This window comes from Cryptomeria japonica, chromosome 3 (assembly GCF_030272615.1).
Source record: "Cryptomeria japonica chromosome 3, Sugi_1.0, whole genome shotgun sequence".
Classification (NCBI taxonomy): Eukaryota; Viridiplantae; Streptophyta; class Pinopsida; order Cupressales; family Cupressaceae; genus Cryptomeria; species Cryptomeria japonica.
In genome coordinates this window covers 805,862,695-805,881,274 of record NC_081407.1, presented here as the reverse complement: position 1 = coordinate 805,881,274, position 18,580 = coordinate 805,862,695, and positions in this window count along the sequence as shown.

Here is an 18,580-nt window from a genome sequence, read left to right as displayed (position 1 = left end):
TATCACGCCTACGATATGCATCTCTATCAGCAATCCTACCCCTCCCCTATCCATAATATCCTAGAATATCAAGGTAGTTTTGTTTCATCTGACAATGAACCTCAACAAATACCTATTGTGCAAAGTATAATGGTATCTGGTCATTATTAGGATAACGACCATGGGAAGCTAAGAATCATGGGTAATTCAGTAATGCAACCTGTGGGTCGATACATCTGGTAACCTGATATCCCCTCACCTTACTCTTCTCTTAATATTGTGGAAAGCATATCTCCTTGATGGTCTCCTTTGAGACCACCCCCACCACATCAACAAAAGAATGAGGACCCCTCACCTCACTCCTCAACTGTCTATATATATCCTCTATAACCTCAGATGAGAATGAGGTATGAGAAACTAAGTGGTCCCTCAATGTCTGCAAACTATCAAAAATGGACATGCATGTACTCTTGTACATGCCATCAATACGAGGGTCATCTAATATGGCCCTCAACCTATGAAACTCACGATCACTATACTGAAAAATAGTAGCAATGTCGGGCAAGGGGGAATCCTGTTGTGGAGGATCCTGCTATGGAGGATCAACATCATCAATGTGTGGCTCCTGATGTGGAGCCTATGCAGGTGGATCCTGATCAGGAGCTTGCGAAGGTATATCCTAGGATGCCATCTATCTAGGTACATGTCATAAAGTTAAAATAAATACATAAGAAGAGAGAGAGAGAGATTATACATATAAATCTTCATGAGAGAGAGAGATCATTTTCATTTTCAAAACATACATGTAAAAATTTCAAATATTTCAGTGAGAGAGAGAGATAACATATATTTCAGAGAGATAGAGAGATCTAACACATGTATATAAATAGATCTTTGACATACATAAAAAATTCAAGAACATGATATATAACATTTGGGCCTGGCTATGATTATATTTGGGCCCATATGATTATAAAAGTATTAAATCTGCAATATGTGATCTTAACGGGAATGTAATATGACCCTTTAAGACACTATGTGATGGACTAAGGGGTATACATTCATTCACACTAGGATTTTATAAGGGGTCATATGCGGTTCTAAGGGGTCATGCATATGCTAGGACACTATATGATCCTAAGGGGAATTTCATATGTACAGTAGGATGTTATAAGGGGTCATATGACCCCTTAGGACACATAGGAAATGTCATATGTATAGTAGGATGTTATAAGGGGTCATATGTGACCTACTAAGGGGTCATGCATGTGTCAATGCATGCGTGACCCCTTAGGACCACATACAACCCCTTAAGACACTATGTGATGGGCTAAGGGGTATGACGTTCACACTAGGATTTTATAAGGGGTCATATGCAGTTCTAAGGGGTCATGCATATGTTAGGACACTATATGATCCTAACGGGAATGTCATATGTACAATAGGATGTTATAAGGGGTCATATGTGACCTACTAAGGGGTCACACATGTGTCAATGCATTTGTGGCCCCTTAGGACTACATACGACCCCTTAAGACACTATGTTTATGAACTAAGGGGTATGTCATTCACACTAGGATTTTATAAGGGGTCATATGTGGTTCTAATGGGTCAGGACCACATATGACCCCTTAGGACACTATATGATCCTAAGGGGAATGTCATATGTGAACTACTAAGGGGTCACACATGTATTATAACACATGCGTGACCCCTTAGGACCACATACGACCCCTTAAGACACCATGTGATGAACTAAGGGGTATGTCATTCACACTAGGATTTTATAAGGGGTCATATGCGGTTCTAATGGGTTAGGACCACATATGACCCCTTAGGACACTATATGATCCTAAGGGGAATGTCATATGTATAGTAGGATGTTATAAGGGGTCATATGTGACCTACTAAGGGGTCATGCATACGTGACTCCTTAGGACCACATATGACCCCTTAAGACACTATGTGATGGACTAAGGGGTATGATGTTCACACTAAGGGGTATGGACTAAGGGGTATGACGTCATATGTGGTTCTAAGGGATCATGCATATGTTATAACACATGCATGACCCCTTAGGACCACATATGACCCCTTAGGACACTATGTGATCCTAACAGGAATGTCATATGTATAGTAGGATGTTATAAGGGGTCCTATGTGACCTACTAAGGGGTCATGCATGTGTTAATGTATGCGTGACCCCTTAGGACCACATACAACCCCTTAAGACACTATGTGATGGACTAGAAGGGGTATGTCGTTCACACTAGGATTTTATAAAGGGTCATATGTGGTTCTAATGGGTCACGCATGTCTTAAGACACTATTTGATGGACCAAGGGGTATGTCGTTCACACTACAATTTTATAAGGGGTCATATGTAGTTCTAAGGGGTCATGCCTATGTTATAACACATGTGTGACCCCTTAGGACCACGTATGACCCCTTAGGACACTATGTGATCCTAAAGGGAATGTCATATGTACACTAGTATGTTATATGTGATCCTCTATGACCTCCTAAGGGAACGTATAGTGTCATCAGGGCATATGTGGTCTTAAGGGGTCATGTTGTGCATGTAATAGGATGTGAAAATGGGTCACATTTTAGAGGATTTATTTTGTCTAATTTGTTTAAATTTGTTATCCAAATTTTCTAATGTTTATTTAAATTAAAATTTATTAATTTTTCTAAAGTTTAATTTATTATATTTACGTTTGCGACATTTTTCTAATTTTCTTTTTTTGCTAATGTTTTTCTAAGTTCTGATTTACTACCTTAGTTTTCTATGTTTTTCATAACAATTTTTTAAAATGTTGAAAAAAATATACATATATACAATTATGTAATTTTAAAAATAAATTGACACATTTCAGTCAAAACATTAAATTATCAAACATTTTTCTAAACTAATGAAAAACAATAAATTATCAAACATTTTTCTAAAATGTTGAAAAACAATAACTATATACAATTATTTAATTAAAAAAATTAATTAACAAACAAATTATTTATTAATTTAATAAAAAAAGACATTATTAAACCAAACAAAGGGTTATTTTGTGCACCTGATATAATAAAGGTCGAAAATTGAAATATGAAAGATGCTAGCTGCTGCAGATAAAGCTCGGTGACGTGATGCTGACGACTAGTTCGATCTAACCCCCACTTGATAGAAAAAAGATAACTTTGATAATGACCCTTTAACTATCACTTTTGCTTTTTATAATTTTTTTAAAAACCCTAACTGAAAAAGGGTTCAAGCAAATGGGGGGTTCGCTCGAACCCAAAAGTCACCGCCAGTTCAAGCCAACCCAGGTCCGCAATGTGGTTCACATGAACTCCAAGGGGTAGTTCGAGCGAACACCCTTATTTCGCTCGAACACATGAAAAATCAAAGTTCCCACTTTCACCAAATTCCTTCGTTGGCAAAAGTGGGAACCAGCTTTGTGGATTCACCCCGATAACCTTAGGGTTTACCGACTAGGTTCTTTGCTTGGTAACATAGTATAGTATTAACCTTACAATCAACAACATATGTAGGATATCAAAATAATCTAAACATCATGATATCATCACTATCTAACTCGGTAATAGTTACCCATTGAATAGCTTATTCCTCCCCTTATTCATCACATTCTTTCTGTGTCTTTTACCAACATCTTTATACTCACCAAATCATACTTCTTAAGATATGGCAACATCATACTGAATTAGAAAATCAATTTCTTGACATCAATGACAAAATAATAATATTAAGACAGTAAACATCCTTAATTAGTTATATCAATAATCATCAACAACCTTCTCAATATCCTTATAGAAATGCCAATAATCTCTTATTGTAATTGGAATGCCAGCATTCAAATCTTCGAGGGCATGAAAATTCCTAAGCGAAGGTATTCTAAGCGAAGAAGTGAAGCAATCGATCAATCCTTAAGGCAAATTGATGTATTTATAGCTATGGCATCTTCATCCACTCTTGAATTTATTGCAAACCCTACTATTGTTGAAGTTGTTAAGCGACCTAGACCCATATTTCAACTAGTTCCCGAAATAGCAAAGAAAGATGATAGCATAGGTGAATTTTCTCAAATCCCTAAAGGAGTAGTATATGTTGAAGACTTTAGGATGTATATACATTGTCATATTGAGGAATTAGGTGATGATGAGATTAAGACCATGTTTAAAACTATGATTTGTGATGAATCCAGAAATGTCAAACCTGAACATAAGATAGTAGAAACCCTAGGTTTCACTGAAATTCTTAGTATCCTGGATTTTCCCAAGGATATCATAAGGATTGTGTTAAGAAGAGTACATGGTGAATTTTTCTGGATAGACTCTATTCATAAAATCACAAAAGAAGCAGTAAAAGCTGTAACAGGGTTACCCTCCATCGGTAATAGATCGGACAAAACAAAGGTGGTCTCAAATGACATGGTGATAAACCTAACTGGTGCAAAATTTGATAAGAGATCTCTAAGGGTAAATGATGTGAAAGATATAAATGTCAGATTTATCAGTATGATCTTAGGTTATAAGGCTACACATGCAAATAGGTTAAACTCAGTTTCTAGCCTATGTATCAAGAGTGCCTATGATATGGTCAATGATAATGCAAGGATAGATATATGTGAATGGCTTAAGGATGAGTTGATAGATAATTTGGGAAAGATCAAAAGAGATAAGAAAGGAACATTCAAATTTGGAAACTTACTTATTTGTCTGATGTTGTACATAACCAAACAAGTACCCGGTATTGGTGCTAGAGATTTTGGTTTTGACATATCGGTAGGAAAACAACAGTTAGATTTACTAAACAATATGGGAGAAAGAAAAACTTAAAGAATTACTTAGGCCTAAGACTATCAAAGTATATCAAAAGGATAGAGATAAATGGAAAGGTAAAATAGGTGGACCACCAAGCCTAAAAATAACTGACAATATGCCCCCATCTCTTTCAAATACTCCACCGGTAGACACTATTGAAAATCAACCGGCCGTTGCGAGTATGGAGACTCCAGTAGAAGGTACAAATCTTGAATTAGAAATTTTGTATACAGTAAATGTAGACACTTAGGAAGTTAATGTTGTGGTTGATAGAGAAACCACTGAGGATAAGGAGAAAGATGTGACTACTGAGTCACCGACTGCAAAGATTGAAATAAACATAGTAAAACCAGCATTAGTAGAGCAACCGGCTGAGGATACCACTGAGAAACTGGTAGATACAATAGATAAACCATCTGAAGAAATGACTAAGGAAAGTTTAGAGGTACAAACTGATATTACATCTGAGAAACCTTCTAAGACATAGTTAGAGAAACCAAAACCAGTACAGGTTGAAGCACAGGTACAAACAGAGACAGTGCCATCGGCCCAAACTGAAAAGCAAAAACCTTTGTTTGTAGAAAATGCAAACATAGACAAACCTACTAGAGGTCGAATCGAGTAAGGTAATAACCACAACCAGTAGCATGACTATTATAAATACTGTTGGACAAACATCTGGTACAACTATGGCATAATTCAAACCTACTAATGTAACAGAGGTCCTGTTAGATTCAATAAAGAAGATCACAAAATGAAATGCATAAGCCTATAAGGCTATTGATGATACAATACCAATTCTTAAATTGATAGGACTAAAGTGCAGTGTTGAGAATAAAGAATCTTTAGGTCAACTAGACACATTGTCTAAGTTCATCACCGGCAACCTATTGACTATTGATCAAATAAATGAGGATACATTTAAGGAAAGAATGATAAAAGAAAAAGAGAAATTCTTTGAGGATATTGTAAAGAAGAACAAGGAAGAAATGAACACCCTTTTATCGGAACTTGGAGAAATAATCTATGACTTCAAGAAATTGTACAAAGAAACTTGCAAAATGAATGTATTAACAGAGGATCTTGACAAGGAGATCAACAAAGCACAGGAGAAGATAAATAATATTGTTGACAATCTGATTGGAACATTAGATTCATTTTTGGAGTTAGAGAAGAAGATTGCAGAACAGGAAGTGAAAATCAAGAAACTAGAAAATGACAAACAGGAAATAAAGGATAAGACAAAGGACTTGAAATGCAGACTTAGTCCAAGACTAGAGTATCTTATTTCCTTGAGAAAAGAAATATCTAAAGCTCTGGTTCCTAAACTGAAGACACCAGAAGAGAAAATGCACATACTCACCAGTATAGTGCAAAGAACACAAGAGGCAATAAAATATAGCAAAACATTCAGCAATGGCATAAATTTAGTATTGACAGATATCTTTCAGATTGTAACCCACCAGTTACAAGAATCTAGGCAGGACTCCACTGATAGTGAATGACAACCTTTGTCATTTATGTCAAAGGGGGAGCAGTGGGATGAGAAAAATGGTCAGAAGAAAGGACATCATCTGCCCAGGGGGAGCATACATTATTGAGCATATAGTTTTGGTAAGACAATTTTGGCATTCTATACTTGGATATCATTTTGGACACTTTTTTATTTTTCTCATGAGTGTTGCCATTAATGCCAAAGGGAGAGATTGTTGCCAAATGCACACTCCAATGAGAAATTGTAGGTGATTGAAGGTTTTGTCATTGATGGAAACCTTTTAATCATATGATATCGACAAGACAAATATACTGGCACCGACACCGATAGACTCTACACCGACATAGAACACCAACAGTGAAAGGAAGGATACTGACACCTTGGTCGACTTCAATTTTGTTTAAAATGTATTTTGTAATTGCAAGTTGTAATATGACTCATATATGTATGAGATCATTGTAGATCATTTTGTAATAAGGTGATAGGCAAAATTATGCAGACCTAATATGTGAATTATTGGTTAAGGGCTTATGTATGTAGCACAGCTTAAACTGGTACTGGATGTGGCATAGCAGATGCTAATCTAAAGTAGTACAAGACTTTGGATTAATATAATCCATTTTTGTAAGTCAGTGTGACTTCTTTTGTAACTGAGCAGTGAGCTCTAGGCACTTGGCCTTCCTACATGTGCAAGCCCCTATTGTAAGAGAAATATTCCCTTATTGGTTAGTAAGCGAATATTGTGGGTCACAAATCCCACTGAGGTTTTTCCCACACCAGGTTTCCTCATTAAAATACTGTGTTATGGTGTGCTTCTCATGTGGTTGTTGTTATTCTTGTTTACTACATTATTTCTGGTTTATCGGTACACAATTTTAATATGTTTTTCATGTTTTAAGGCAAGTAAATTTATATACCGGTTAGATATTGATTCATGCCCCCCTCTCAGTATCTTTGGGAATCCTAACAAAAAGAACATTTTAATGTTTTGCATGTAATAAGATTGGTCATTTTGCATCTAGATGCCTTGAAAGGAATTCAAGATTTGAAGAAAGAGCTAGAAGATCATTTAAGCCTAACCCTAGATATCAGTTTAAGTATAAGTACAAGAAAAAAATAGACAAATCATGCAACATAGTGGATGAGGAAGGCATTACTGATTTTGATGATGAACCGACAAAAGATTCTGCTAGTGGTTTCAACACTGTGAAGGAATGGGTTGTCCTGGCTATCAAAGAAGAAGGTCTAGCACTGTAAGAGAATGTACTTGAAGAGAAGGTACTTGCTGCTAAAATTGAAGACAAGGATGAATGGGTAATTGACAGCGGTTGTTCATATCATATGACTGGAGATAAAGGGAAATTGCTATCTTTGCAATAATTTGATGGTGGTCTAGTTGGATTTGGAGATGACAAAGCATGTATGATCAAAGGAAAAGGAACTATATCATTGGATGGTAAGAACAACACTAACAATGTTTATTATGTTGAAGGTTTGAGGCATAATATTTTGAGTGTAGGACAACTGGTAGATAAGGGATTTCAATTACAGTTCAGTGATGGAAAATGCAAAATCATTAATAGACCTGAATGATGAATACTAAGAGGGGGGGTGAATTAGTATGCCAAAAATTACTGTACTTAAACACTTTACTAGACTACCAGTAAACTGGTAAAACAGTTTAGTAGACAAACCGGTTAGCACACATGCAAGCCAAATATCAAATAATGCATTCACCCACAAAAGTACAAACACCATAACACAAGAGATTTTGACATGGAAACCCAAATGGGAAAAACCACGGTGAGATGAAACTCACAAGTAACTATCTGTAGAATAGGAACCAGACCGATTAAGGTCAGACCGGTTAAGGTCATGTAGTGTTCTTTACCAGAACAGATCCTATTAGGAATCTCAATCTCTGTTAGGAGATAAGTCCGATTAAAGAATACCTTGCTAGAGGATTTTATATCCATAGATGTGAACCACCTTGTTAGAGGATTTACAAAAGGCTTTTGGGCCTACCCGGTTAAGGGCTTAAAACTTGTCGAAGATGTGAGTAATCAACAAGTGAGTGATCTAGTAAATAGCACAGATTGCTTGGTTAGATCCTTGATAGCTTGTTCCTAATGCATTCCAGCATTACTTCAGTCTTCAACACATTCACTCTCTACCTCTTCTCACAGACTTGAACTTTTCTTCTATCTTCACACTCACAAAAACTCTTCAACCACCTTAAACCCTAGCAACTACTTAAAACCCTAGACATGATGTCCTTATCAAGGAATCTAATTTCATGTCAGTCAAATAGGATTACATTACAATTTCCTAGGTTCAATGCATCTAGACATATTCTGTAACATGGCACAAAAAGCACCATTAAAGTGTCGGCACTATCAGACAATCGGTGGATGGTAACTCATCACAAAATGTCGGTTGGTAACTCATCACATAGTATTACTGGTTCCTACAGAATACTGGTTTAAGCAAAATACCAGTTGCCGGTTTGACAAAATGAAGACTGGGAAATATGAGTTGTGCCGCTTCATTCCTTCATACCGCTTGAGATCCTCAAACCACTTGGGGTCTTCATACCGCTTCAGATCGGTAAACACTTTCTACAAAACACTAATAGTCTAAAGACTACAATACATCATACCAGTTGCAACAAATACTGGTTGAGCTTTAACTTATACATACAAAAAGTGATCTCAAGTCAAGTGTGTGTCCATCGATGACAATCACAACATCAATCATAAAAAATGCCAACAATCTCCCCCTTTGGCATTAATGGCAACACTTAGGAAAAAATTTTGACCTCTAAGTGTTTTACAACAAAAATCATGCCATAAGCAAAATTACTCCCCCTAAGCATATATACTTGTAGACATCTAAAAATGGTCAACGCTTGTGGAGTCATACTTTAACATTTGTGCATTGCCTTATTTTAGGGTTTTTATGTCGCATTAACATTTCTTCTATGTTGCGTACTTGGTCTTTATCATTTGCGAGCATCGAGTCCTTCTGCATTCCTCATTTTTATCACTTTTGAATTAGTGTTTTGTCCTCTTATCAATCTTGTCATTTTGTGATCGATTTGTCATCGATCCTCATCCTTGTCAATCTCGTCAATTTTGTGATCGATTTATCATCGATCCTTGTCCTCTTCAATCATTTCAATTGCCGCATATCAATTTGGTCTCTTTATCAATATTGGTCAATTTGTCAACCAATTTCAATTGTTTATCAATCAAATCATATATCAAGTAAGAATCATGATTAAATCGACCCTAAATCAATTATCTTTTATCAAGACCTAATTGTCATCCTTGCATTTCTAATTCATCTTCTAGGGTTTTATGATTTATTCATTTAATCTTGTTTGTCATTTTCCCTCTAGGTTAAATAATTTATTTATTTATCCTAAGTCTTCTTGTCACAATTAAATATTTATTTAATTGGCTAATTAATTCCCTCTCTTTTTGTGAATTAATTAATGAATGAAAATTTGTTAATTAATTCACCTAATTTTCTAATTTCATCAATTTGTAATTTTCTAATTTCATCATCTCTAATTTTCCTAATTCCTAATTTCCACCTCATTTCTAATTTTTCTAATTCCTAATTTCCACCTCATTTCTAATTTTCCTAATTCCTAATTTCCACCACATTTGTAATTTTCCTAATTCCTAATTTCCACCTCATTTTCTAATTTGCTAAATTCAATTTCCACCTAATCAATTTCTCTCTAGTCTCTCCCTATTTTTGTGCTTTGGTGGAAGCATGAATTTCTCATGCGTCATACTATTGGCATAGTAAGATGTCATAAGCTTTTATTCTTCTAACCTTTGCATTGGCAATATGTCATAATTCATGACATAGAAGGTGTCATAACCTTCTTCCTTGAACTCAATTTTGCCATTTTTGAAATCAATTGCCTAAATATCAATTTCATGCTAATCTTGTCTTTTCTCAAATTTATCTATAAATTGGATGAATTTCTTCAATCAAAAGGGTCGAATCAATCACGCTTCTAGTACCCTTATGCTGTCATCTCATCTTGACAATCTTGCTTTCACATTATGCTTATTCACTTGAAGGTGAGATCCACAAAACAAAAGCAATTTGAAGGAGAAAGAAGGACAATGGAGAATCATGGAGGAGACATTCACATTTGCTTTGGTTTGCATTTGAATTGAATGTTTTATTTCCCTTTCTCTATTGAATATTTTTAGGATTGTTGTCATTGCAGTTGAGTTTTCGTGATTGAGCTAGTCTAATTTGTTACATTGCTTTGATGATTTCCAGATTCCTATCTACATTAATTGGTGAACCCGATGTCATATCCTAAGTCATTGTCATACTCATTGCCTTCTTGCTTTTAGTCTCAAAAATTTGGTTTGTCAAACTTGAAAAATCAAAACTTTGGATGATACCCTAAGTTGTTGTTAGGGAGTCTTGACCTTGTCTAAAATTTGTCCTTTCATTAGTATCATTTTTGTCAAACCTAGCTTAGTGTCCAATCATATAGGTGAGACATTGTCAATTTGTCCTATTGTCATTTGGACCTTTGTTCTTTAAGGTCTTGGCTTCATTTCAACTTCCCAAGGTTGAGTCTTTAGATTTGCATTCCAAAAAGTTTGTCCAAATCTTGAAAAACAACAAAAACATAGGTTGCATTCTTGCCATAGATTGCATTGTCATCCCTTTAGGTTGCATTTGTCAATCCCATTAGTTGCATTGCATAGTGACATGTTTGTTGAAATGAGGTCTCAACCTTCTTACGAAGCCATGCCATCACAATTGAGAAATCAATCATGTCAATCCAATCTCTACATGTCTCAGAACTTGGATCAAACTTATCATGATGATGTAAATGTCCAAACACAAAAACTAGAGGAGAAACTAGCTCAAGAAAAGGAGATTTTGGAACAAAAAGTGAAAAACACTGAGAAGAATAGATCACAAATGTCCAAAATGTTTCAAAAATTTCTAGGTCGAAATCCAAATATTGAGCCAATTGATGTAAGATCTCTTATTGAACAATCAGATATACCAGCTCTCCTCTCACAAATAGATATGATGAAACAATTTCAAGAAAAGAGACAACAACATTATGTGCCTTCACAACAAGAACAAGAAGGTGTTTACTATCAATCAGATTTTCAACCATCACAACCAATTGTTCAACAGTTAGAACATTTCCAACAGACACAACCAATGGTCCAACATATACAACCAACACAACCAATGGTCCAATTTCAAAAATATGTCCAACCACAAATAGTTCAACCAATGGTGGAATATCAACAAGTTCAATCAACATATCAATGTCAACAACTACAATCACAAATTCAAAAACAAAACTTGCAACATGCACCAAGCCAAATTTTGAACATGTCAAACCAATTTGATCAACATCTAGTTCGAAATCAAAACATGACATCAAACCAAAACCAACTCCTTTCCAAACAAGTTCAAATTCTAGATACAACCATGTCAAAACCTCGAAAGAAAGGTGGCTTTATTGCAAGGCTCTTATGGAAATTACCAAGTGAGTTCTTTGAGGAAGATCAAGATAATACACTTATGTCTAGCAATGCCTCATCTCCCCACAAACAAATTGACTCTCTAGTGACATCTATCCTTACACCTTTAGAAGTTTCACAAGAACCTTCCATATTGTCCTCATCAAATAATACACCCAAGGATGCAATTATCCAAGGGCTATCCATAATTGATTGCCAAGATAATCCAATTCATGATGCACATCCTTGTCATGTTTCAGAAATACAAGACCCAAGGCAACCATGCACTTTATTGCCATTACCTATTTTAGAGGACCCCATTCAAAGTCCCTCTTCCTCATGCTCAAGCATTTATTCCTTGCCAGAATCCATCACAAATGTTCAAAGTACATTTCCTTCATGTCAAAACATTAATCCCTTGCCAAAATCCCCCATGCATATCCAAAGTCCAACCTCATGTCAAGAGGATAATTTAGAGCATGAAGAAACGTGTCTTGAAATAGATGAAGATCAAGATCTTGAAACCTTATCATCCCATCCAATTGTTGATCAAGATCCCATTTCCCTAGAGACTCACAATGATTCACTTATTCTTTTCCATTCTATCCCAGAACACAATGTCCTTTCAAATCCCATTGACATTCCACTTCCTAAGAAAGATCAAGATATCCCTTCCATCCTTTCCAATGATCCCATTAAAAGTCAAGAACAAAGCACCTTTAAAGAGGTTTCCAATGATCTTCCTCCTTGTCAAGATTAAATTATTCCTTTAAATCCTCCACAAGATCCTTTTGTTCCTCCATCTCCTTGTCTTAATGCTCCATATACGCTCCAAGATCCCATTTCTTTTGATGATCCCATTATTTCTCCCATTCCATCTCTTGAAGAGCCTGTCATTGAACCATGTCCACTACACAATCCTAGTCCCCCTCATGATCCTAATCCCCCTCATGATTCTAAAATGTCAGTGCAAGATGTTCATGAACCCTCGACATGCATAATGGGTTCTTCCACTTTGGTGCAATCTGATCCACTTCAAGATCTCATTATTTCTCTCATATCATATCCACCTCATAATGGACTCACGTCTTCTTCCCAAAGAAAAGAGTATCCTACAAGTCAAGATATTCATAAAAGCAAAGGAGTAGATCTCCATAAGCAAGCATCCCTTCATGTTAAAGAAAATATCAAGGGTCATGTCTACAGAACTCACTCTCAAGACATTGGTATCCCTCCATCAAAATCAAAACATACACCTTCCCCATCATACTTTCCATCCATCTTAGGTCCTTATATCCCTTCATCCTCTATGCAAGTTCAACAAAGGCACACATCCTTGAGTAAATTTCATCCATCCAAAAGAAGTCTATTTCATTCATATCCATCCATGCATTCCTTTCCCCCTCCAAGCAATTTGGATGCCAAGTGTAAACATCATAAGTCTAGAAATCCACATGTATTCAAGGATCAACATGTCCAATATAATCGACATGTCAAAATAAAGAACAATATGATCTATAAAGAAAAAGAAATATCCAAAAGGTCACAAAGGCCCATTGCTCAAAAGAAAAAGTCAAATCTATATGGGTTCCTAAATCCCTTGTGCAAGAAATGCACTCCAAGGAACCACAAAAGCATGAAAAATCAAAAACCATGTGGATCCCTAAGCGGCTCCTTGAAGCACAAAAGCCTAAAGAAACATCCAACTTGGCATCCAAAGTTGCTATTCCTTCATCCAACCCTCTCAAATATGTTCCTCCATCACCTTCTTCATCCGTTTTGAGCCCTTATGTCCCAAAATCCATAGCCTTTCCTCCATCAAAATCTTCGTATCCAAAACCCACTCTTCCTCCATCAGTCCATCACACCTCAAGGTGTGTGCCAATGTTGATCTTTCCTTCATTTCCATCCACTGAAGCCCAATTCTTCCAATACCCTATCCATTATCCAATGCATATTTTTCATCCTTCGATCCCTTTGATCCAATCCTTTACATAAATCCTTGCCTTAGTTTCATCTCATTTTCCATGTCCTTATCCTACCAATGTCTTTGAGCATACTTTTAAAGGTCATGGTCCATTTTTTTCAAGGCTACTATCCAAACAAAATGATGTTTGAGTCCTTCCATCCCCTATCATGTGTCCATCTTCTATTGAAAAAGTCAAAATACAACAAAAATAAAAAAAAAGTGAAAAAAAGACAAAAGAAAAAAAAAAGTAAAGTAAAAATAATTCATCCACTGGTGAAAACCTGGCAAACAGGCACCTTGGGAAAGTACCATGATGAAAACCTAGCAAACAGGTGTCATGCGTAATTTATGAACTTCTTGCACACCACACTTGGGGGCAGGTTTTATCCTATCATATCCTTTTGTCCTTCATTGTTCCATTATCCTATCGAACCCCTGTCATTACCCTTCATATCCTATTGTCCCTCATGTCCATTTTCTCTTTCCACCTTTGATCTTGACAAGGCTGAGGATATTCATGAGCATCATGCATCTTGTTTGCAGCTTTTAGTCCATCATAGCTTTTGGTCTTTATCCATTTGCTTATTATAACCTTTCATCCATATTCCCTATTTTATTGCAACTTTCTGCCACTATCCCTTAGCCAATCCCAACCTTCAGTCCATGTCCCTTATCCATTCTTAGTCTTGCTTATCCTATCCATATCTTATCACTATCCATACACTCTTTCTATCCCTTGATCTTGATCTAACATAAGGATGCAAAATTTAAACATGGTTTCAAAAACCTCTTAACATGTCCCTCATGCCATGTCACTGCTTTACATTGTCATATCCAATCTTTTGTCCCACCATGCCATAGCCCTTGAAAATTGCATCCATATTGTCTCCATAATAAAAGGCCTTTGTCTTCACTCTATCCACCAACATTTCAGAAAGCCTATTTATTCACCTACCATATTCCTTGCCTTGCTAGACACTGGGGGCAAAATCCAAAAAATTTGAAAAATGTCCTGAAATAATCCAAAAAAATTGAAAAATGTCCTGAAATAAATCATAAAAATTGAAAAATGTCCTGAAATAATCATAAAAAATCAAATAATGTCCTAAAAAAATCCACAAAAATCAAATAATGTTTTGAAAAAAAACCAAAAAAATCAAATAATGTCCTGAAAAAATGAACAAATTTTTTTTCAAAACATTCAAATTCCAAAAACAATTCCTTTGACATTTTGCATTTTTTCAATAAATATCCCCTTTGTGCATAGAAAGATCGCTGAGCATACATCGAACAACAATCAATCAAACATTGTGCTTTAATGAAATCACACATTAACAGATGAACTTTTCAATCAAACCAGGCATTCAAACTGATCAAAATTGTCATGTCAATCACTCAACATCAATATCATTTATCCTTGTCACTATTATAATGGGTCTTATATAGGGTGTGGTATACTCCAAACCAGACTGTGTCCTATCTTAGATGGGGTACTGCGTTCCCTGGAACCAGACAACATGATCATTCTTGTTTTCCACTTTTGACAATGATGATCAGAATGTTTGTTTGACTTGTTTGAATTTGCGAGTCTTATCTTTTTATTGATTAATTTTTGGCTTTGACCATGTTCCTATGTTGCTTGACGATGTCACTAAGTGATTTAGAGTGGTCGGGATGGCTCATGGTCCTTTATTATTTTTTGTCTTCTATTTGTGGAGTGTTTCATAACATTCTAGGGCAAGTTTGTCTTAGGATTTTTGAACTATTCCTTGTCTGTGAATATGTCTATCTTATGCAAAGGGATTGCATTATCGCTCTGGCCTTCATTGCCATGTTGCGCCGCATCCATTTTGCCATATCAAATAAAGGTTCTCACCTACTTATGTGCATATGTGAAAGCAAGTTTTCCTTCATCTCTAACTATCCTCTATCTAATTTCTTCTTACTAACATTTCTTCCATCAGTCTTGGCAGTCCGTTCGAACCTATTGTCTTTTGTCATTCTTATCGATCACTTGGCCTCTTTTCTGGATTTTTCTGGCCAATTCCTCGAGGGGGCATGCATATGTCATTATTATTGTCTGGGGCATTTTCATTATTTTTCTTTGAAACAATGCTTAGAATCGCATTGTCTCAAAGAGGGGCAAAATGTAGACATCTAAAAATGGTCAATGCTTGTGGAGTCATACTTTAGCATTTGCACATTGCCCTATTTTAGGGTTTTTACATCGCATTAACATTTCTTCTATGTTGCATACTTGGTCTTTATCATTTGCGAGCATCGAGTCCTTCTTCTGCATTCCTCATTTTTATCGCTTTTGAATTAGGGTTTTGTCCTCTTATCAATCTTGTCGTTTTGTGATCGATTTGTCATTGATCCTCATCCTTGTCAATTTTGTGATCGATTTGTCATCGATCCTTGTCCTCTTCAATCATGTCAATTGGCGCATATCAATTTGGTCTCTTTATCAATATTGGTCAATTTGTCAACCAATTTCAATTGTTTATCAATCAAATCATTTATCAAGTCAGAATCATGATTAAATCGACCCTACATTAATTATCTTTTGTCAAGACCTAATTGTCGTCCTTGCATTTCTAATTCATCTTCTAGGATTTTATGATTTATTCATTTAATCTTGTTTGTCATTTTCCCTCTAGGTTAAATAATTTATTTATTTATCCTAAGTCTTCTTGTCACAATTAAATATTTATTTAATTGGCTAATTAATTCCCTCTCTTTTTGTGAATTAATTAATGAATGAAAAATTGTTAATTAATTCACCTAATTTTCTAATTTCATCAATTTCTAATTTTCTAATTTCATCATTTCTAATTTTCCTAATTCCTAATTTCCACCTCATTTCTAATTTTCCTAATTCCTAATTTCTACCTCATTTCTAATTTTCCTAATTCCTAATTTCCACCTCATTTCTAATTTTCTTAATTCCTAATTTCCACCTCGTTTTCTAATTTGCTAAATTCAATTTTCACCTAATCAATTTTTCTCTAGTCTCTCCCTATTTTTGTGCTTTGGTTGAAGCATGAATTTCTCATGCATCATACTATTGGCATAGTAAGATGTCATAAGATTTTAGTCCTCTAACCTTTGCATTGGCAATATGTCATAATTCATGACATAGAAGGTGTCATAACCTTCTTCCTTCAACTCAATTTTGCCATTTTTGAAATCAATTGCCTAAATATCAATTTCATGCTAATCTTGTCTTTTCTCCAATTTATCTATAAATTGGCTGAATTTCTTCAATCAAAAGGGTCGAATCAATCACACTTCTAGTACCCTTATGCTGTCGTCTCGTCTTGACAATCTTGCTTTCACATTATGCTTATGCACTTGAAGGTGAGATCCACAAAACAAAAACAATTTGAAGGAGAAAGAAGGACAATGGAGAATCATGGAGGAGACATTCACGTTTGCATTGGTTTGCATTTGAATTGAATGTTTTATTTCCCTTTCTCTATTGAATATTTTTAGGATTATTGCCATTGCAATTGAGTTTTCGTGATTGAGCTAGTCGAGTTTGTTACATTGCTTTGATGATTTCTAGATTCTTATCTACATTACTATCCATTTTGCATACAGAGATAGACATGAAGATATATAGAGCATACATCAAAATTTTAAATACTAGAATACTTCTCCCCCTTTGCCAACAATGACAAAGTACAGCTAAACAACCCCTGTTTCCATTTGGTATTAAAATAATAATATTTTATGACAATAAAGAGTAAAAATTGTCAAAAACTGATTTAAAGTCCTGCAAAAATTGTTTCATAGATAAGGACTAGGACTCAAGTAGGGAGGTAGCCACTTCTTTCTCTGTCTGCATCTGGGAGACCTGTTCTTCCATGGTGTCTATTGTGCTCATCTCTTGAGTCACCGTTAAGGAATCCAGATTGAGATAACATTTCTGAAGTATTTGCAGGTGTGGGAGCAGAACCAGTTGTAGTTCCTACAAATCTTGAGTCTGGTTGCTGATTTCCAACTCTATTTTGGTAGACTGGATATGAAACCGGTGAACAGTTTGACCATAAGCTATAAAAGAGTCATATGGTGGCTTGAAGGTGCTCATGTATAACTGCAAGTTAGATTGTAGGTTTTGCTTCTATACAAGCACATCATCACAGAAGAGATGGGGTTGGCAAATCTTACTCAGTAGTAGATTCCCCTCATCCAGAGCATCCCTTATATCTTTCTAAGATTTTTGTAGATCGGACCGGAGCTCATTTAGCTTCTTCATTAGGGTAATGTTGAGAGCCTTTTGATGCTCTTTCTTGGCATTTTCCTCTACTACCTCTTCTAGGCTCTGCACCTGATCATCCACTATGGTGCATAGGAGCTTCAATTGTTCCAATGATGAATCAGTATTGCAGAGGTTTGTGCCGGGTAACAAACCAATAAGAGTGTCCACTACAGTTTGGATCACATCTTGCTCCTTCTTCCTCCTTATCACTTCAAGGTGTTCTTGAGCAACCTTAATGCTCTGTAGTAGCTCCATTTCATTTGTAGACTGGAGGTCAATAGGACTGGTGAGGTCAACTGGTTTGGCTTGACTACCAATTGACTTTGGAGTCTCCATATGAGTGCTTTTTGCCGCTTCTTCTTTATCTTCTTCCTTCTTTTTCTTCTCCACTTATTTTTGCCACTCCTCTTCCTTTTCCTCCTCTGCTTTCTTCTTCTCCACTTCCTTTCTCTTCTCCTCTTCCTTATCCTCCTCTGCTTTCTTCTTCTCCACTTCCTTTCTCTTCTCCT